Here is a 17,193-nt window from a genome sequence, read left to right as displayed (position 1 = left end):
CTGAAAAAAAAACTTATATGGAGGGAGGTCATCATTTTTTGCATGTTTCCAATTTTTGCTCATGTCATGTAGCTTTATTTTAACTAAACTTTAAATGAAAATTCTATTAAAGTAAACTCTACCTGCAATGAATTAATTGAAGAATATGTGAATATTTTTACTCCATAAAGTTTAGTTTGCGATAAGCGAAAAGCCTTTATAACTTAAAAATTATTGGTGCTTCGACATTTTTATTGAAGAAAAAGCAGCTCTAAATTATCCAGAAAATTTGATGATATGCTCCATATATGTTACTTTCAGTTACACCTTATATAGTTTTATAAATTAATTGTTATAGATTGTTTAAATATCCTTTACATATATTTTATGATATTAATAAATTTTCTTTTTTACATTATCTTTATATTTACTTTCCTGCATTTAAAAAACCTATAACCCTGATATAATTAATAACATTAAGGGTTTATTTTTGCGTACCCTTTTCTTTTTATTGGTTAAATAGAATAATAAATGCTTTTCCACGATAAAAGTACATATACACAAAGAAATTGTTTTTTTATTTACCCTGAAAATCATGGTAATTGTGGGACAATATAGTAATGGAAGAATTTTATAAAAGTATCTCTGATAAATTAATATTTACCACAATAAAAATATGAATATCTACCACAATAAGATATAAAATATACTCGATTAATTTTACATAGTAAGATTTACTATGTACATATTAATATTTTTTATTGGGGTATTGATCAGAGAAACTCTTATAAAATTCTTCCAACGCCATGTTATCCCAAGATTAGCACGATTTTCAGGGTAAATTCTAAGAGAAAATTCTCTCCGTGTAGAAACAAAGCGTGAACTTATCAATTTTATGTTAAAAATAAAAAAAATTTTAATTAAAATTTTTCACTTACAAAAAAATGATAATTTATCGGTAAAAGAAGTCGGCGTTTAGGATCTTTTTAAGAGTCTCGTAGCGAAGAATCTCTCGCCCAGCCACGCCCATACAGCACATAAGTTTGCAGCAATATTGCAACAACATTGCTATATTGTACATTGCATAGCAATATTGCAGAAATATAGGCATGAATTTGCAATATAGTTTAAACACAATGTTGCAGCAACATTTCAAAAATATTATGAAAATAAAATTCACGCAAAAAATATTAGGTACAGAACATTCAGTCCGATCATGTATTTGGCACATTTCCAATAATCCAATAGTAATATATTACATATATATTTTATTGCATTATTGCTGCAATATTATAGAACAATATTTCTAAAAGCGGACATTTTACCATTGCTGCAACCTTGCAGCAACATTGCTGCAACATTTCACGCAATGTTGTAATATTGCAAAGAAATGTTGCCACAATGCTGCTGCAATCTTGTTGTGCTGTATGGGTATATATAATATATATATAGTCGACTGCGACCGCATCATCGTGAACTCTAGAGTCCAGCGCGGTCGAAATTAACGGCGAGAATGAATCACCAAACCACGGGCGCGACGTCGACTATTAACGCGACATTCTCGGGCGAATCCTGATCCGGGGGAAGCGCACCCTAAAAGGGTATACACGTTTTTCGCAGCGGAGAGAGAGAGAGCAAGAGATGGTAGAGTAAGCAAGCTTTCGTAGTGGGACATGCGTTTTAATTTTATCAAGCCCGCGCATCCCGCGGGTAGATTAAAAATAGTGTCGGTCTCCAGATTCGCGCGGGATGCGTCGACGGAATTATAAGCCGCCCTCCCGACCTGAGCCTGAAGCCAGTCAGCAACCCCGCTCGTACGTCGGCGGTGGACCGCACCAAGTCGCGGACCACCTCATTAGCGGACCCGGGGTGGAAAAAAGAGGACTCGTTCTAACGAGGCTACGTACGTATAATGACGGGAACCAAGCGCGAATGTGTGTGTGTACGTATGCGTGAGATGGCACACACACATATGCACGTCTGTCCCTAGTACAAGTACATATACAGATGATAGTCTCTCTCTTTTTTTTCTCATTTTAAATGGAACGCTAATAAGGTCGGAGGGATACGGGACTAATCGATCGAATTGAAGTTTCATTGCGCGGGTGAAGAGACTAATCGACTTGTAACGAGGATGAAGAATTGATGCTTCCCAGGTCTCGCTGTTGTTCTTTTAAATGGAATTATACATATATTGGATTTATGATATAAATGTATATATTAAATAGAATCAGTATATACAATATATATGTCTCACTGATAAGCAGATTATTTTGGATATACATAAATATAACACTAGAAAGAATGAAATCTACTTGTATTATATGGTATTTACGGTGTGACACCTTATGTCAGATACCCCGTATATTAGATGAATTTATAATAATATATATTGTGTTAAAAAATTATCTGCGTTTGACTAGAGTCTTGTTCATTTTTACTATAGGTTTATCACAACTTGAGGGTATAAAAAAATATAACGCGCATATAATTCTAAATTTAAATTCTAAATCTTACCCCCGTAATCAGACGAAACATAAGACGGAAGAATAAAGTGCTAAACGCAATTGAGTTTCCTGTTTTATCGATAAAATGTGAGGTTAGATTCAACTATAAATCTATTTATTGGCTATACGGATTGTTTTTGCTTGAAATTAAAAGAATTCAAGAATTCTGCAACCTAGATATATGAGACTGTACAGATTGATAAATCTTTTTTCTGTCCAAATTTAAGTATTAATATTAACAAATTGCGAAGTGCTCTAATTTCAGGTAAAAAACAATCCGCATAGTGTCGATAAAACAGGAATGAAACTCAATTGCGTTTAGGATCCCCTTAATTGAAGAAAGTAAATGCGCCGTCATCATCTCTTTCCAATTGAATTTTTTTCTCAATTTTCCAACGCGTTATCTCTCCGCACGCGCGTTACGGATAATTTGAAGAGTGGAGCACACGGAATTCACGTACGGAGCGCGCATATACGGACGAATAATTAAGGGGGACGCGCGCTGTCACTATGTACAATTATTAAACGTACCGCGCATAGCGAGCGGAGTCATTAACCGCGAAGTGCGCGGACATGGTCCATCTAATACTCTCTACTCTGGCCGGCTGGCCGGAGAAGATGCAAGAATCCTGGCTGAATTACACACAAACACAAACATATACATATACACACGCAGGACGAGGTGCGAAATGAATTTTTACGGTGGTCTCGCGGGGCCATCAGCGCTTATGCGGGATATATCCCGGGGTCCGGGCACGCACCCGTCTACTTCCCTCGACCTGGCGTGCTAACGAAGTTTTATGAAGCGCGATAGCGCCATACCCTACCTATGCTCGCGCCGTTGACTTTGGCGCTCCTTAATTTGTGAACGCTGCGCGCGGTGTCGGCGGCGCCCGCAAAAGAATGGTATGTCGGCCGACAACGTGATATATCTTTGCTTCCTCCGTCCCTCCCGGGGTGCAGAGGCTACATACCGCGGTGTGTGCATACGGTAGCACCCTTCTGCGACTTTCTTCATCCTTTCCTTCCTCGAAAACGAGCCGTGAGAAAGCACGCCGAACCCTCGATCGTTTTCTCTCGAAAAGTGGCCCATCTTTGCATGTATGGTATAACCCGCCTTCGAAAGCTTTTCTTTTTCCTTTGATATTAATTGCACTGGACTGGCGTACATATGTATATCTAATTTCTACACTAATTAAAGCCTTAATTAATCTGACGTCGTGGCGCTAACGCGATTCCAGCCGAGATGCGGGAGATGACTATCCACCGTGACGGTTACAGTAGAAGAGCCGGGCATACAATGTGCAACGCTTGACAATGTCAATGTTTGGTAGCTCAGAATGAGACGCAGAAAATTATTATGAAAATTAAATTACTAAGGAAAAATATTTTTTTTTCAATGTCAAATATAATTTTAATAGAGTATTTTTTATTTTCCGATTAATATAAGGCGCATTTGATGAGATTAAATAAAAAAAAAAAATATATATATATTTTTTAATATTATATTCAATTTTAATAATAATTTTTCCATCTTCCCAAAACTATAAAAAATATTTGATGGTTAAATAAAAGAAATAATTTTTATAAGACGAGATTAAATAGAACAAAATATTAAAATATGTACAAATAAAATAAAAAATAAATACCATATATATATTTTTTATTTAAATATGCCTTGTATTTTAATCGAGATGAAAATAAAAAAATATCCTGCAGAAACCAACGTTCTCCGCAACCACGTGTATATATAAGTCACGGCTATATAGTCGTCTCTCCGCGGTTGCTGATTAAGCCGGGAGTCCGGGAGCACCCTGAAGCAGCACCAGCGACAACAACGAGAACAGAGAGAGACGGAGAATGCACGGGAGCAGCTACCGCGAGAGAGTCACCGCTCTCTGATGTATGCGAGCGATACAGATATCTCTCCGGGAAGGAATTTGCGTTGAATTAGCGTATAATCGGCGGGCCGATCTGCTCATACGGAATCCCGCGGCCCCGCTTACACGTGTCCCGAGAGCTGTATTCTCTGCGCGAACACAATATTTAGTGGCGTCGTCTCTCTCTCTTCTACCCTGGAATCACCCCTCATCTCCCGTGGGACCCGCCGCCTGGTATGCGACGAGTATCTTTCTCCTTCTCCTTTAAGAGCGCTTCCCTGGCCCAAATTTTTCCTTTCCCGCCGGGCCGAAGGAGCCGAGAGTACGATTTTGTTATTAAAATGGGATTTGGAGATGTAGGGCTTCTCCGTTTGAGAAACGGAGCCGGTGTTTGGTCATCAGCGTTATAAGGTCGTTCGTGGCTTTTGAACTTTCGTGTTTTAATTGGCTGTTAATGTTGCGCGAGAGGGATCCAAAATCTATGGGAAATATGTAAACCCTACTTTCAACCCTTCAACCTTTCTGTCAATGCGTATTTCAACTTCTTCACCGACAATTTCTTCATAGATGCTGAGGATGATCCGAAGGAAGGATCAAAATGTTTAAAATAATTAAAGAGAAATTTAATTACAATTTCATTGCGCTTAATATAATTTTGTTTGGGTTTTTATTAACCCTTTTCATACCTGATTGATGATAGTTGCTATTATGGGCATCCGCAGAATTTTTTTCAGGAGAGGGCATTACATTTATTTGTTTCTTATTTGTTGTTCCTTTTTAATTTTTTTGATTTTGTTTTCATTTGTTTATATGCGAAATATGCAAATAAATTCCAGTGTTTATTCAAACAAGAGTAAGTACTTAATTTTTTTTATGATTTCAAGGGGGACAAATAAAGAAATTAAAATAATAAATAAAAACTATCTAGTCTTTTCCCTGTTATATTTTAGGAGGTTTAAAAAAGCCCTTTGAATTTTGTTATGGGTAAAAAAAGTTTCGACACCTATTTTTAACATTAAACAATTACTTTAGATATCCGAGTACCTCTATTCATTGATTTTCTTCCAGGAGGGGGCATTGCATTTTTTTTGTTTCTTATAATTTGTTCCTTCTTAATTTTTTAATTTTATTTTCATTTGTTTATATGCGAAATATGCTAATAAATTCCAGTGTTTATTAAAAAAAAGAGCAAATGCTTGATTTTTAAAATGATTCCAAGGGGGGTAAATGGACGCTCATGCTATAAAGAAATTAAAATAATAAATAAAAAATTGAGTTTTTCCCTGTTATATTTTAGGAGGCTTACAAAAGCCCTTTAAATTCTGTTATGAGCAAAAAAATTGCCACATTCATTTTAAACAAAATTGCTTTGGATAGAAATACCTGTTCATTGACACAGAAGGGTTAATTAATTCCTCCAGTGTTTATTAATAATTAATAAATATATAATTATTAATATATAATAATTAATAAATAATAATTTAATAAATAATCAATTTTAATAAATTAATATTTCTAACAAATTATTCTTGTTTTATATTTTTATCTTACATTTTTGCATATACTTTTACCGTTTTGCGTCAATTAGATTCGCGTTTAAGCGAGAGAAAATGATATTCATTGATCGTTCCGCTGCGCAGATAATGCTTGCCGCCACAAGGAGGGTTACAAGTATTAACCAGATTTCACCATCTCAATCTGCGTTCCTTAACTTCACCATCCATCTCGACGTCTGCGAATCCGACTGAAGCCGGTTCGCCCGATCGATCCACGAAACGCTCACGGTGGGTCCGAATTCGGCGGCGCGATTCGATCTCCCAAAGGTTGATTCTGGGAAATCAGAGGGGGTGGGGAGACGTCGGGCGCGTGTCTTCCGAAGACGGGAAGAGACCGCAGAACGAGGGAGGAAGAGAGAGAGAGAGAGAGAGAGAGAGAGAGAGAGAGAGAACGAGCGGGTAACGAGCCACCGGTCACGTGTACGGCGTCGAGATGTCAGATCTATCGGCGCGTGCTCGATGGCGCGTGTCCTCGCCTGTTGATCAGTCAGCCCTGTCGCTTTTAACGTCACTCGGCCGACGTTAACTAACGCACGTCGTCGGCCAAGATTGTCCACGTTGGTCACGAATTCGTGATCGTTGCACGGCGATCCTAAACGTCCTGTTTTATTATTTTTGTGCATCCTCTTATTTTTATTACTTCAAGTAAGAGTAATCCCATATACAGTACACAAGTTTGCAACAATATTGCAACAACATTGCAATATTGCACATTGCATAGCAACATTTCAGAAATATTATGAAAATAAAATTCACGCAAAAAATATTAGGTACAGAACATTCAGTCCGATCATGTATTTAACACATTTCTAATAATCCAATAGTAATATTACATATTTATTTTATTGCATTATTGCTGCAATGATGTAAAATGATTAAAGAAGCAACTTTTAAAAAATTCCTTGAATCCCAATTTTCTGATTTTTTTAAGCTTGAACGAAATTCCCTGAGAAACCAGCTATTAATAATTAATAAAAAAATAGATAATACATAAAAAACAAATAATTAATAATAATAATTAATTAGGTCCGAGCTTTGTTTCTATATGTACTTTAATCGTGTAGAAGCATTTATTATCTTATTCAACCAATAAAAAGAAAAGGGTGCACAAAAATGATGTTTTATCGATAAAAGTGGACAGCGTTCAGGATTCCCTTAAGACTTCGCAAACAATGTCCAGGTAGATAATAAAAAGATAATACTCGAGAAGATCGCGTTCAGCTGATAATTGACATTGAATTGATCAAAGTCCCTCTAGCTCCGAAATATCAGGGTGAATATTTACCATACAGCACACAAGTTTGCAGCAATATTGCAACAACATTGCAATATTGCACACTGCATACCAATATTGCACAAATATTATATTATATAGGCATGAATTTGCAATATAGTTTAAACAACGTTGCAGCAACATTTCAGAAATATTATGAAAATAAAATTCATGCAAAAAATATTACGTACAGAACATTCAGTCCGATCATGTATTTAATACATTTCCAATAATCCAATAGTAATATTACATACTTATTTTATTGCATTATTGCTGCAATGTTATAGAACAATATTACTGAAAGCGGACATTTTATCGTTGCTGCAACCTTGCAGCAAGATTGCTGCAACATTTCATGCAATGTTTATGCAATGATGTAATATTGCAATAAAATGTCACAATGCTGCTGCAATCTTGTTGCGCTGTATGGGTTGTTGCAAATATTTTTCACTCGATGACCAGATGAACAAAAGTTGCAAACTGTCCTTTGTTCATCAACCTACGATCGTTGAATGTACAGGTAGATAAATGTCGAAAAAGAAGAAGAAGTAGAGTGTTTTATTTCCTGCAATTGCGTCAAGGAGGTGTGTTATCCAGAGTCCCGTAAAAAGAAGAATGACGCCGCGTGGCGTGCCGGCTTGAACTTTCGCGTCTTGCGCGAAGGATACACAGGATGCAGGAGGTGTCATTAGCATAACGTGGAAGAGCTATGCTTCGTGATTTATTCGCCATCTCCCGCTTCTTTTCGCTCGTAATTTCACCTCCACGCCGGGCAAACACGACCCCGGGACCCGCCAACGGAGGCGTCCGAGAGAGAGAAAGATCTATTAGAAAATAAATTCACCCGAGAATATCTTTAAAGCCCGGTATATTATATTTTTTTCCTAAACGAAAAAAATGCGAATAAAGAAAAAAAATGTGACATTTCAAAATTAAATAGAAATTTGATTAATAATATAATACCATACAGTGTCTACTCAAATTTTGTAAAAAAATTCCCTGAGAATTCAGATATTTTTCATTAAAAATTTCAAGTGAAGTAAGGAATTTTGTAGATGCAGTTTCTTAAAATAATTTTTCTAACGTTTTCTATTTATACAATTGCAAAGTTACCAAGAGTGCAGTTTTCTAGAATTTAATATTGATTTATTAATTATATTAAAATTAATTTGGACAATAACAAAGCGCGTAATATCACTACAGTTAAACGCTAAAAATATATGTAAAAATGTAAGATAAAAATATGAAACAAAAATAATTTATTATAAACATCTTAAGGAATACTAATTTATTTAAATTGATTATTTATTAAATAAATAACAAGAGAGTAAATTTATTTAAATATCAGTTATAAAAAAATTGAATAATTTTCTATGAAACTTACATAAAATATTAAAAATACTTAATTTATACTAAAAATAGATCATCAATACAAAAAATTACATAAAATTTTAATACAAATTTAAATATTGCAAAAATATGTTAGACATGTTTTTTATGTGCTAAATCCTGAATCCCAATTTTCTGATGATTCTATAAGAATGAACGAAATTCCCTGAGAAACCAGAGCTTTTCTCGAAAGTATACACTCTATTAATAATTATTAAAAGAATAGATAATAAATAAAAAATCAAATAATAATAAAATAGTAATTCATGAAATAATTAATAATTGATATGTGTAAAACAATTAATGAATAATAAAAATTTTTTAAATTAATGATTAATAAAAATTAATGATTATATAAATAATTAATGATTAATAAAAATTTGTAAATTAATGATTAATAAAGATTAATGATTATGATACTAATGAATGATTAATAAAAATGTTTGGTTTTACATATTGCAATAAAATAATTCGTGCTCGATCGAAGAGAGAGCAACAGGAAATGCGTTGCGTTGCACGTTCGATTGCGAAAGATTCGTAATTATGTAAATTCCTCGTAGATGACTTATCATCGTAGATGGGGATATATCGCGGATTGACACGCTCACAATGTTATCCGTTGCCATCAGGCGCGATCCTTGCAATTGTATGATCCATCGTGCGCGGTACAATTGAAAAACCGCTTCCTCGTTCGAGGAAATAATAATAAGAACCGCCGGAGCAACGGATCGCGCAAACGAGGTGTAACTGAAATCACTTGAGGCATTCGCTCAAACGAGCTGTGACTGCACGAAGATCTCTATCCCGGCTACCGAGTCTTCAATTTCCTCGCAGATTACTAGCTTTGCGCGCGATATCCCCTTTGAATATTAATTTTTTGCTGGAAACATAGCGCGCGTAGGTTACTACATCTATGTTGATGCGCGAGCGTAATTAAAGCGCAATAAATGCGAGAGAAATATAATTCGGTTCGTATATAACGTTCGCTTCGCATTTTAAATTCGTCCTTAATTGGAGCCCAGGCGTAAGATTACGTGCTTAATCAACGTTTTAACGGCGATGAAAGACTAATATGTTTCTGCTCCAGTATTCTAAAAAATTAAATAATAACTCGGACTGAGAAAGAGAAAGTATAAATTCTTTAACGTGCGCATAAATGTTTCAGAAAATTATAACGTTGGGAGATTGGGAGTTTAATTCTTCTATCCTAATTCCTTGTTAATATATATGTTACGATGCACGCGCGCAAATCTGCTATTTTAACTGGGTAATCTAAATTGAAGTTTATTATTTAATGTGCGTATTTTATAAGAAAAATGTATGTTTTAAGCTATTAATTATATTTTACTTTGTCTTTTAAAAAATGACAGATGTCATCCCTAACAGCCACATATCCCGAAGACGTTCAGAGAACATTCTGAGGATGTTCGAATATCTTCCATACATTTTCTGAATGTCTTTCCGATATGGTGTGCTATTAGAGATCAGTGTTATAGATACTTTTTAAATTAGCTAGATAGAAATGAGATAAAATGTGTAAATCTTAGATAAGATCTTAGAGATTACCTTTATTTTATCTAAGCTGTGATCTTATCTTATTGTTAGATAGAGGTTTACCTTTTAAATATATCTAGGTAAAAGATAAGATTATGTGTGGTAATTCATCTATAAATAATTTCCAAATAACATTATTTTAAAAAACGCCGATGTACCTAAACATAGTTATAAAGAAATGTAAATATAAAAATGTAACTATACAAGATATTTTAATTTAAGATTTTTTAAACATTATATTTTTATTATCTATATAAAGATAAGATGACACCTGAAAACTTCATCTAGATAATCATCTATATAATTTTATTTGGATAACAGCAAACGCTGAATGTCAACAGAGCGCGATCACTGTAGGATTTAAATATTTCATAATAGAAGAAGAAAGAGGGAAAAGGAGAGAGAAGTTCCGATAAAAAGTGGCTTTGGGGGTACCCGGTTTATTGGCAGAAAAAAGGGTTAAGGACGAGCGGGTATAGAGGTGAATCGGGAACGCGCGTCTCCGCGAGATTTCCTGCTGTCGCAGGTGGCGTCGACGAGCCGCGACGCGACAAGACATCGCCATCAGCCACGTCTATTACCTCGCGAACGTTGATCCGGTCCGATGAGCATCGGTAGTCAACAATTTCGCTCGCCTAGCGAGCGAAACGCTCGCGGCCGCGTCTTACACGTGCGACCGTGGGAGACCGGACGCCGTTGGTTTATACTGTTTTTGAGGCTGACGAGAGAGGAAGCGCGCGATGTCCTGGACACAGCAGCTAAATGATTAGCTTTCAATTCCCTCTGTCTCTCTCTCTCTCGTGTTATAAAATATTTAATTCCTATTGTAGTCGCTGTTAAATGCGACATTAGAGGTCGCATGGATGACATCTGTCATCCATTTTTGAAAGGCAAAAAATATTATTAAATTTATAATGATTAAAATCGCAGATTTGTGCACGTGGGTGACTAATGTCAAAAGTTGCATGGATGATATCTGTCATCTATTTTGAAAAATGAATACAATATGTATACATATATAATATAAGCCTATTAAATATATGTACTAACCATTAAAATTAAATTTATGTTAAATTTATATTAATTAAAAAATTAATTTCTGAAAAAAATTCCAGATTTGTGCACGTGGGTGACTAATGTCAAAAGTCACATGGATGATATCTGTCATCCATTTCGAAAAATGAATTAAAATATAAATATAAACCTATAATAAATATATGTATTAACCATTAAAAGTAAATTTATACCTATTACATTTATATTAATTAAAAAATTAATTTAATAAAAAATTGCAGATTTGTGCACGTGGGTGACTAATGTCAAAAGTCGCTTGGATGACATCTGTCATTCATTTTCAAAGGACGAATTAAAATTTAAATACATATGTATGTTATGAGCCTATTACTTATTCAAATATATAGTATATTAATCATTAAAATTCAATTTGTATTAATTAAAATTGGTAGGTTTGTGCACGTGGGTGACTATAATGCCATCCTTCACTTCAGGGTTAAAAATTAGAGGAGACACGCGTTTGGAAATTCGAGATTGCGATTGGTTCCGATAACTTTTCCAAGTCTCGCGATCACCAGCGGCGTTTCCAGAATTTTCCAGAGCTAAGTTAATCCTCGATGCGGCAGATTTATCGCTTCGATAGAACGCACGTTCTTCGTCAACATTTCGGCAATGATCCCCGACGCACCCTCTTACGGCGCGAAATCATCGATATTCGGCGTACCTAACCGGGATCCCACCGTGGTTTCGTGGAACCACGAGAGAGAGACTCACGGATATATGTACCTGAGCTAGCATATACACACCCATCCACCTGCAGCGGAGTTTAAACGATTAACGGAGGCGGTTTCCCGCGAATAATCGATGTCCCCTGATGTCCTCGGGGCGTACGGCAAAGTTCTCGGTCGTCTCGATCCGACACAATATTTCACGGGAGATTACGCGGCTTACGCTTTCGTTCGATCGTATTCCATCCTATAGCCCTCCCTCGTCCCCCACTTTTCCCCATCCACCGTCGAATCAGGAATTATCGGTCGTGTGTCGATTATATTTCGCGCGTAGGCGCTTATCCTCGATCTTTCCGGAAAATTTATATACGAGTTTTCTCGGAAATCTCCCGTTGTACAAAAAGCCTGATCGACCGTCGTCAGATTACAAAACTGTTCTAAACTAATTTTCATTATATTAAAGTGATGCTGATTAGGTCTGTTTTATCAACAAACATTATTTACATTTACATCTTTATTAGGTATACAAAATGAAAAACACTTTACGAGAATTAAAGTATTCATAATAACAAATCTGGGCCATCATATGTGTGTCTGAAGAAAATCAAAAGAGGTTAAATAATTATAGTTTTCTTATCGTTTAGGTTAGGTTGCGCTAATACAAAAGACCGATAGGAAAATTATAATTTAGCTTTCTTGTTTTTTTTTTATATGCATATCTAGTAGCCAAGATTTGTTATTATAAATACTTAATTCTAATAAAGGATTTTTCATTCTGTATAGCCAATAAGAAGTTAAATGAAAATAATATTTGTCGATAAAACAGACCTAACCAGCATCCCCTTAATAATCCAGATTGGAAAAACGCGCGATAAAAAAATATCTCACCCCTTTCGGATATAAAAAAGAATTACATTTTCCGAAAATAATTTACAAATCTGGACTATTATATGCGTATAAAAAAAGAAACCAAGAAAGTTAAATAATTACAGTTTTCTTATCGTTTAAGTTAGATTGACCCAATGCAAGAGGCGGCTAGAAAAACTGTAATTATTTAGCTTTCTTGAATTTTTTATAGACATATGTAGTAGCCTAGAATAGTTATTATAAATACTTTAATTCTAGTAAAGGATTTTTCATTCTGTATAGCCAATAAAGAGTTAGATAAAAATAAAATTTGTCGATAAAACAGATCTAATTAGCATCTCCTTAATAATCTAGATTGAAAAAACGCGCGATAAAAAAATATGTCACCCCTTTCGGATATAAAAAAGAATTACATTTTCCGAGAATAATTTACACGTCTTGGGAAAATAAATTTTTCGCTGATCTTGCAGCTGAGTCCGGAAGCTGTGTTAGCGATCGAGAGAAGATCGATCGATCCGGGAACGATTTGCGGGCCGGATATAGAAGGTCTTTCTCTCTCTCTCTCTCCCTCGGTTCAGTGTCGGCGAGGAACCGGCGGAAGGGGTGAAAGGGTAAGCCGCTTTGCGAATGAGCGGAATTGCTGAACCGCGTTTGGGACGAAGGGAGTAGGCGATTAGGTAAACCCGGGATTAGTTGGACGTCGCTGCTCCCTTCGTTCGGGATTCGGGAGAGTTGCCCTGGGAAGAGGGGAAGGGGGAAGAGGGCAACCCTTCCTTCCACCTTCGAGACTCAGACTTGGTGTAGTTTCCACCTGCCTCTCCGCCGCTGCTACTATTACTGTTGGCCTAACCGAGTTCGATTGCCGCCACTAATAATGCCACCCTTGATTTACATGATTGGATTGGCGTCTCGAAATTGAAACTGCCGTCCGCCGTCGCGCGAATCCGACAGAGAGGGAGATACTCACAACCCGCTTATGGTCTTGTATCAGGACATTGAAATTTAGCAGTAGGACAATCTCTCGAATGTACAACGATCTTGGTTGAATATCCTTGATGGAATCGAATGTGACGATGTAAGGAAAATTTGCGGAAATCTCTTGCTCGAGAACGATAAATTTTACATTTTTTTTTATTCCTTTTCTACCCTTTCGATAGTCGCTTGCGAGAAATTCTCAGAAAATTTTCATGCGACCGTAATCATATTTGAATCATTCCTCTCGGTGTCTCCCGGATGTTGTGGGCAGACACCAATATATTTCATAGACGCAACAAGAGGACGCGCCGTTTCCTCGGCGAGAGACTCGGAGAGAGAGATTAGTATGCTTGTATCTGCATGCAAACACGAGAGATCGTATCTGCCATGAGCGCGGGTCCTTTGTGGATTTTTGTTTGCGTCGCGTACGTATTTTATGTGAGCTTCTTCCTCCTTTCTCTTCTCTTTCTTTCTTTACCTGGCACTCTTCTTCCTTTTTCTTCTTTTTTCCATACTATAATCGCGGGGGAGGCTTCTACTTAAGGGAATCCTAAACACCGTCCTGTTTTATAGATAAAAACATCATTTTTGCACATCATTTTCTTTTTATTGGTTCAACAAAATATAATAAATGCTTTTCCGCGATTAAAGTACATATAGAAACAAAGCGCGGACCCAGTTAATTATTATTATTAATTATTATTTTATTATTTGTTTTTTTTATTATCTATTTTTTATTAATTATTAATAGAGTGTATACTTTTGCGAAAAACTCTGGTTTCTCAGGGAATTTCGGTCAATCTTAAAAAATCAAAGAATTTTTAAAAAATTGTTTTTTTTATAATTTTATGCTTATTTAGCACGTAAGAAACATATGTCTAACATATTTTTGCAATATTTAAATTTGTATTAAAATTTCATGTAATTTTTTTATTGATGATCTATTTTTAGTATTAATCTTAATAATGTCTTATGTAAGTTTCATAGAAAATTGTTCAATTTTTTAATAACTAATATTTAAATAAATTAGTATTCTCAAAAAGAAATCTTTTAAATTAAAAAATTAAAAATCTGTAGATTCATTTCATCAACATTTTGTTTTTTTATGTATTTAACTCGTGGAAAAGCATTTGTTAGTCTATTCAACCAATAAAAAGAAAAGGGTACGCAAGAAATAATGTTCCTCTTAAGAGCGCCAAATGATCCGCTTCGACCAATCAATCTTTAGAAAGTTAATGTCACGAAAGACGCAAGATTTCCCGGAGAATTTCTTCTGTACAAACCACATTCAAGTTTATTTTTGTTCCCGTAGGAGAAAGAAGGAAACCTATACAGCGCAACGAGATTGTAGCAACATTGTGGGAACATTTCATTGCAATATTACAACATTGCATAAACATTGTGAAATATTGCAGCAATCTTGCTGCAAGGTTGCAGCAACGATAAAATGTCCGTTTTCAGTAATATTGTTCTATAACATTGCAGCAATAATGCAATAAAATAAGTATGTAATATTACTATTAGATTATTAGAAATGTGTTAAATACATGATCGGACTGAATGTTCTGTACCTAATATTTTTTGCATGAATTTTATTTTCATAATATTTTTGAAATGTTGCTGCAACGTTGTTTAAACTATATTGCAAATTCATGCCTATATAATATAATATTTCAGCAACATTGCTATGCAGTGTGCAATATTGCAATGTTGTTGCAATATTGTTGCAAACTTGTGTGCTGTATGGGAAACTTCTAAACTTTTTAATCATTTTTCGTGCGATTAAAAAGATTGTAAATTCATGGGTAAAAATTTCTTGAAAAAACAGCGGATATTAAATTTTGTAATCCGTTTTAAAAAATCGATTAATTGAACTCCTTTGACTACTAGTAACATACAATCTGATTATCCGGACATGCCTATTGATCATATATAGAATTCCTACGCGCACGCTATATCAATATCACTGTCGAGTCGAGAATGTATATCCATTGTCTCGGCGTTGAATCTGTAATCCCTACTGTGTACCAATTACCTCGTCCATTCTATCTGCGTTGCATGCAAATTGGCTCTCGGTTACGGAAGACATTTCGGGAAACCGTTTCCTTACGACGGGAACGACCAAAGTCTCCTTTCGTCGTTCACCGAAAATTAGGGGAGGAAACCGTTTGGGGAAAAAAGGGATAGCTTTCCGGTCGGCCGGGCAGCCCAGGTAACCCCGGAATGGAAAATTGCGATGCGGTTCGTCGAACATATAAATATGTCGTCGGGTCCTTTTTGGTGAAAACGATAGGATGGCGTCGGGTTGCGACCACAATAGAAACAAGCTTGTCCGGAAAGTCGGACAATGAGGAGGTGGAGTCCTTGAAGATCGGCCTGGTTTCTGGAAACGGTCCTCGTAAAATCGCAAGATGCCTATTTATACCTGACGAGAGGTATCCCGAATCGGTTCAGGGGTTCTGCTTCGAAAAGTAAAAGGACTTGCGGCCGGGGGACGATGATGCTAATCCGATTGCGCGACTCGCTCGTGCCGGGCTCCTTTGGAGACATAATGATCCGACAAACTCTCCTTTATACGTTGTACGCTTTTGTGTAAGTTTGGGGAATCAGTTTCCTTCCAGACAGCCGTTTCGAGAGAGCTGGCCATTACTTCGTAACAGTTCGGAAATCTCTACAGGAAGTGTCGAATCCTTTCTTCGACTTCGCCGTCGTTTTATTCCCAATAATGGTCCAAGTGTGGACGAAATGCCTTCCTCGCGAAACGACGAGTTATTAATTACGAGCGAATCCGGTATTCGTTCCAGTAAAGTGTGGGAAACGCGCGGACGCGGCTGGGAAAGGAACGGGAGGATTAAAGGAAGAGATGAACTTTTTTTTGTAGCAATTTCAGCGAGCGCGTCAATTAAATTACCAGGATGCGTCCGGGCCCTCGAGGGGGTTCGATCAAGCAAGTATATATAGGAAGCGCCTGAATGAGACTCTTTCCCACGCGAAACATCTTTAGGGGCACAAGTATCCCGTGCGAGATTGCATATTCACATGTAATATTGTAAATAGCATTCAAATGCAGAGATACATCCAAATGTCATAGGTATCAAAAAATCAATACTGACTTAAATTTTCGGGAAATTTGCAGAAGATATTCCCTGAAGTCTCTTGACAGTCTGACACCTCATTAAAGTTTTATATTAATTTTATATTATCTATTTTAATTATAAATTTTTTTATTTGTATTTTTATTACTATATATTAATATATTTTCATATATTATTTATTCATAATTATTATACATATTACATATTTTAGATATATATTTTATATAAATTATATATATTATACTAAATTTGTTATATACCTAAATAAAAAATCTACTGCAAGTCTGCACCTGGGAACAGTAATAAAAGCAGAGATACATCCAAATGTTATAAGTATCAAAAAATCAGTTCAGACTTAAATTTTCGGGAAATTTGC

At 35.8% G+C, this 17,193-nt stretch overlaps 1 protein-coding gene across 1 annotated transcript in view; it reads right to left on the bottom strand.

The window, feature by feature from the left end:
• Nucleotides 1–17,193, bottom strand: part of sowah (ankyrin repeat domain family member sosondowah) — a 164,852-nt gene that overhangs the window by 25,672 nt on the left and 121,987 nt on the right. The window lies entirely within an intron of this gene.

The sequence above is a fragment of the Nylanderia fulva genome, unplaced genomic scaffold (assembly GCF_048542155.1).
Source record: "Nylanderia fulva isolate GAGA-0341 unplaced genomic scaffold, ASM4854215v1 Scaffold44, whole genome shotgun sequence".
Taxonomy (NCBI): Eukaryota; Metazoa; Arthropoda; class Insecta; order Hymenoptera; family Formicidae; genus Nylanderia; species Nylanderia fulva.
This window is presented reverse-complemented; position numbering and strand designations above follow the sequence as displayed.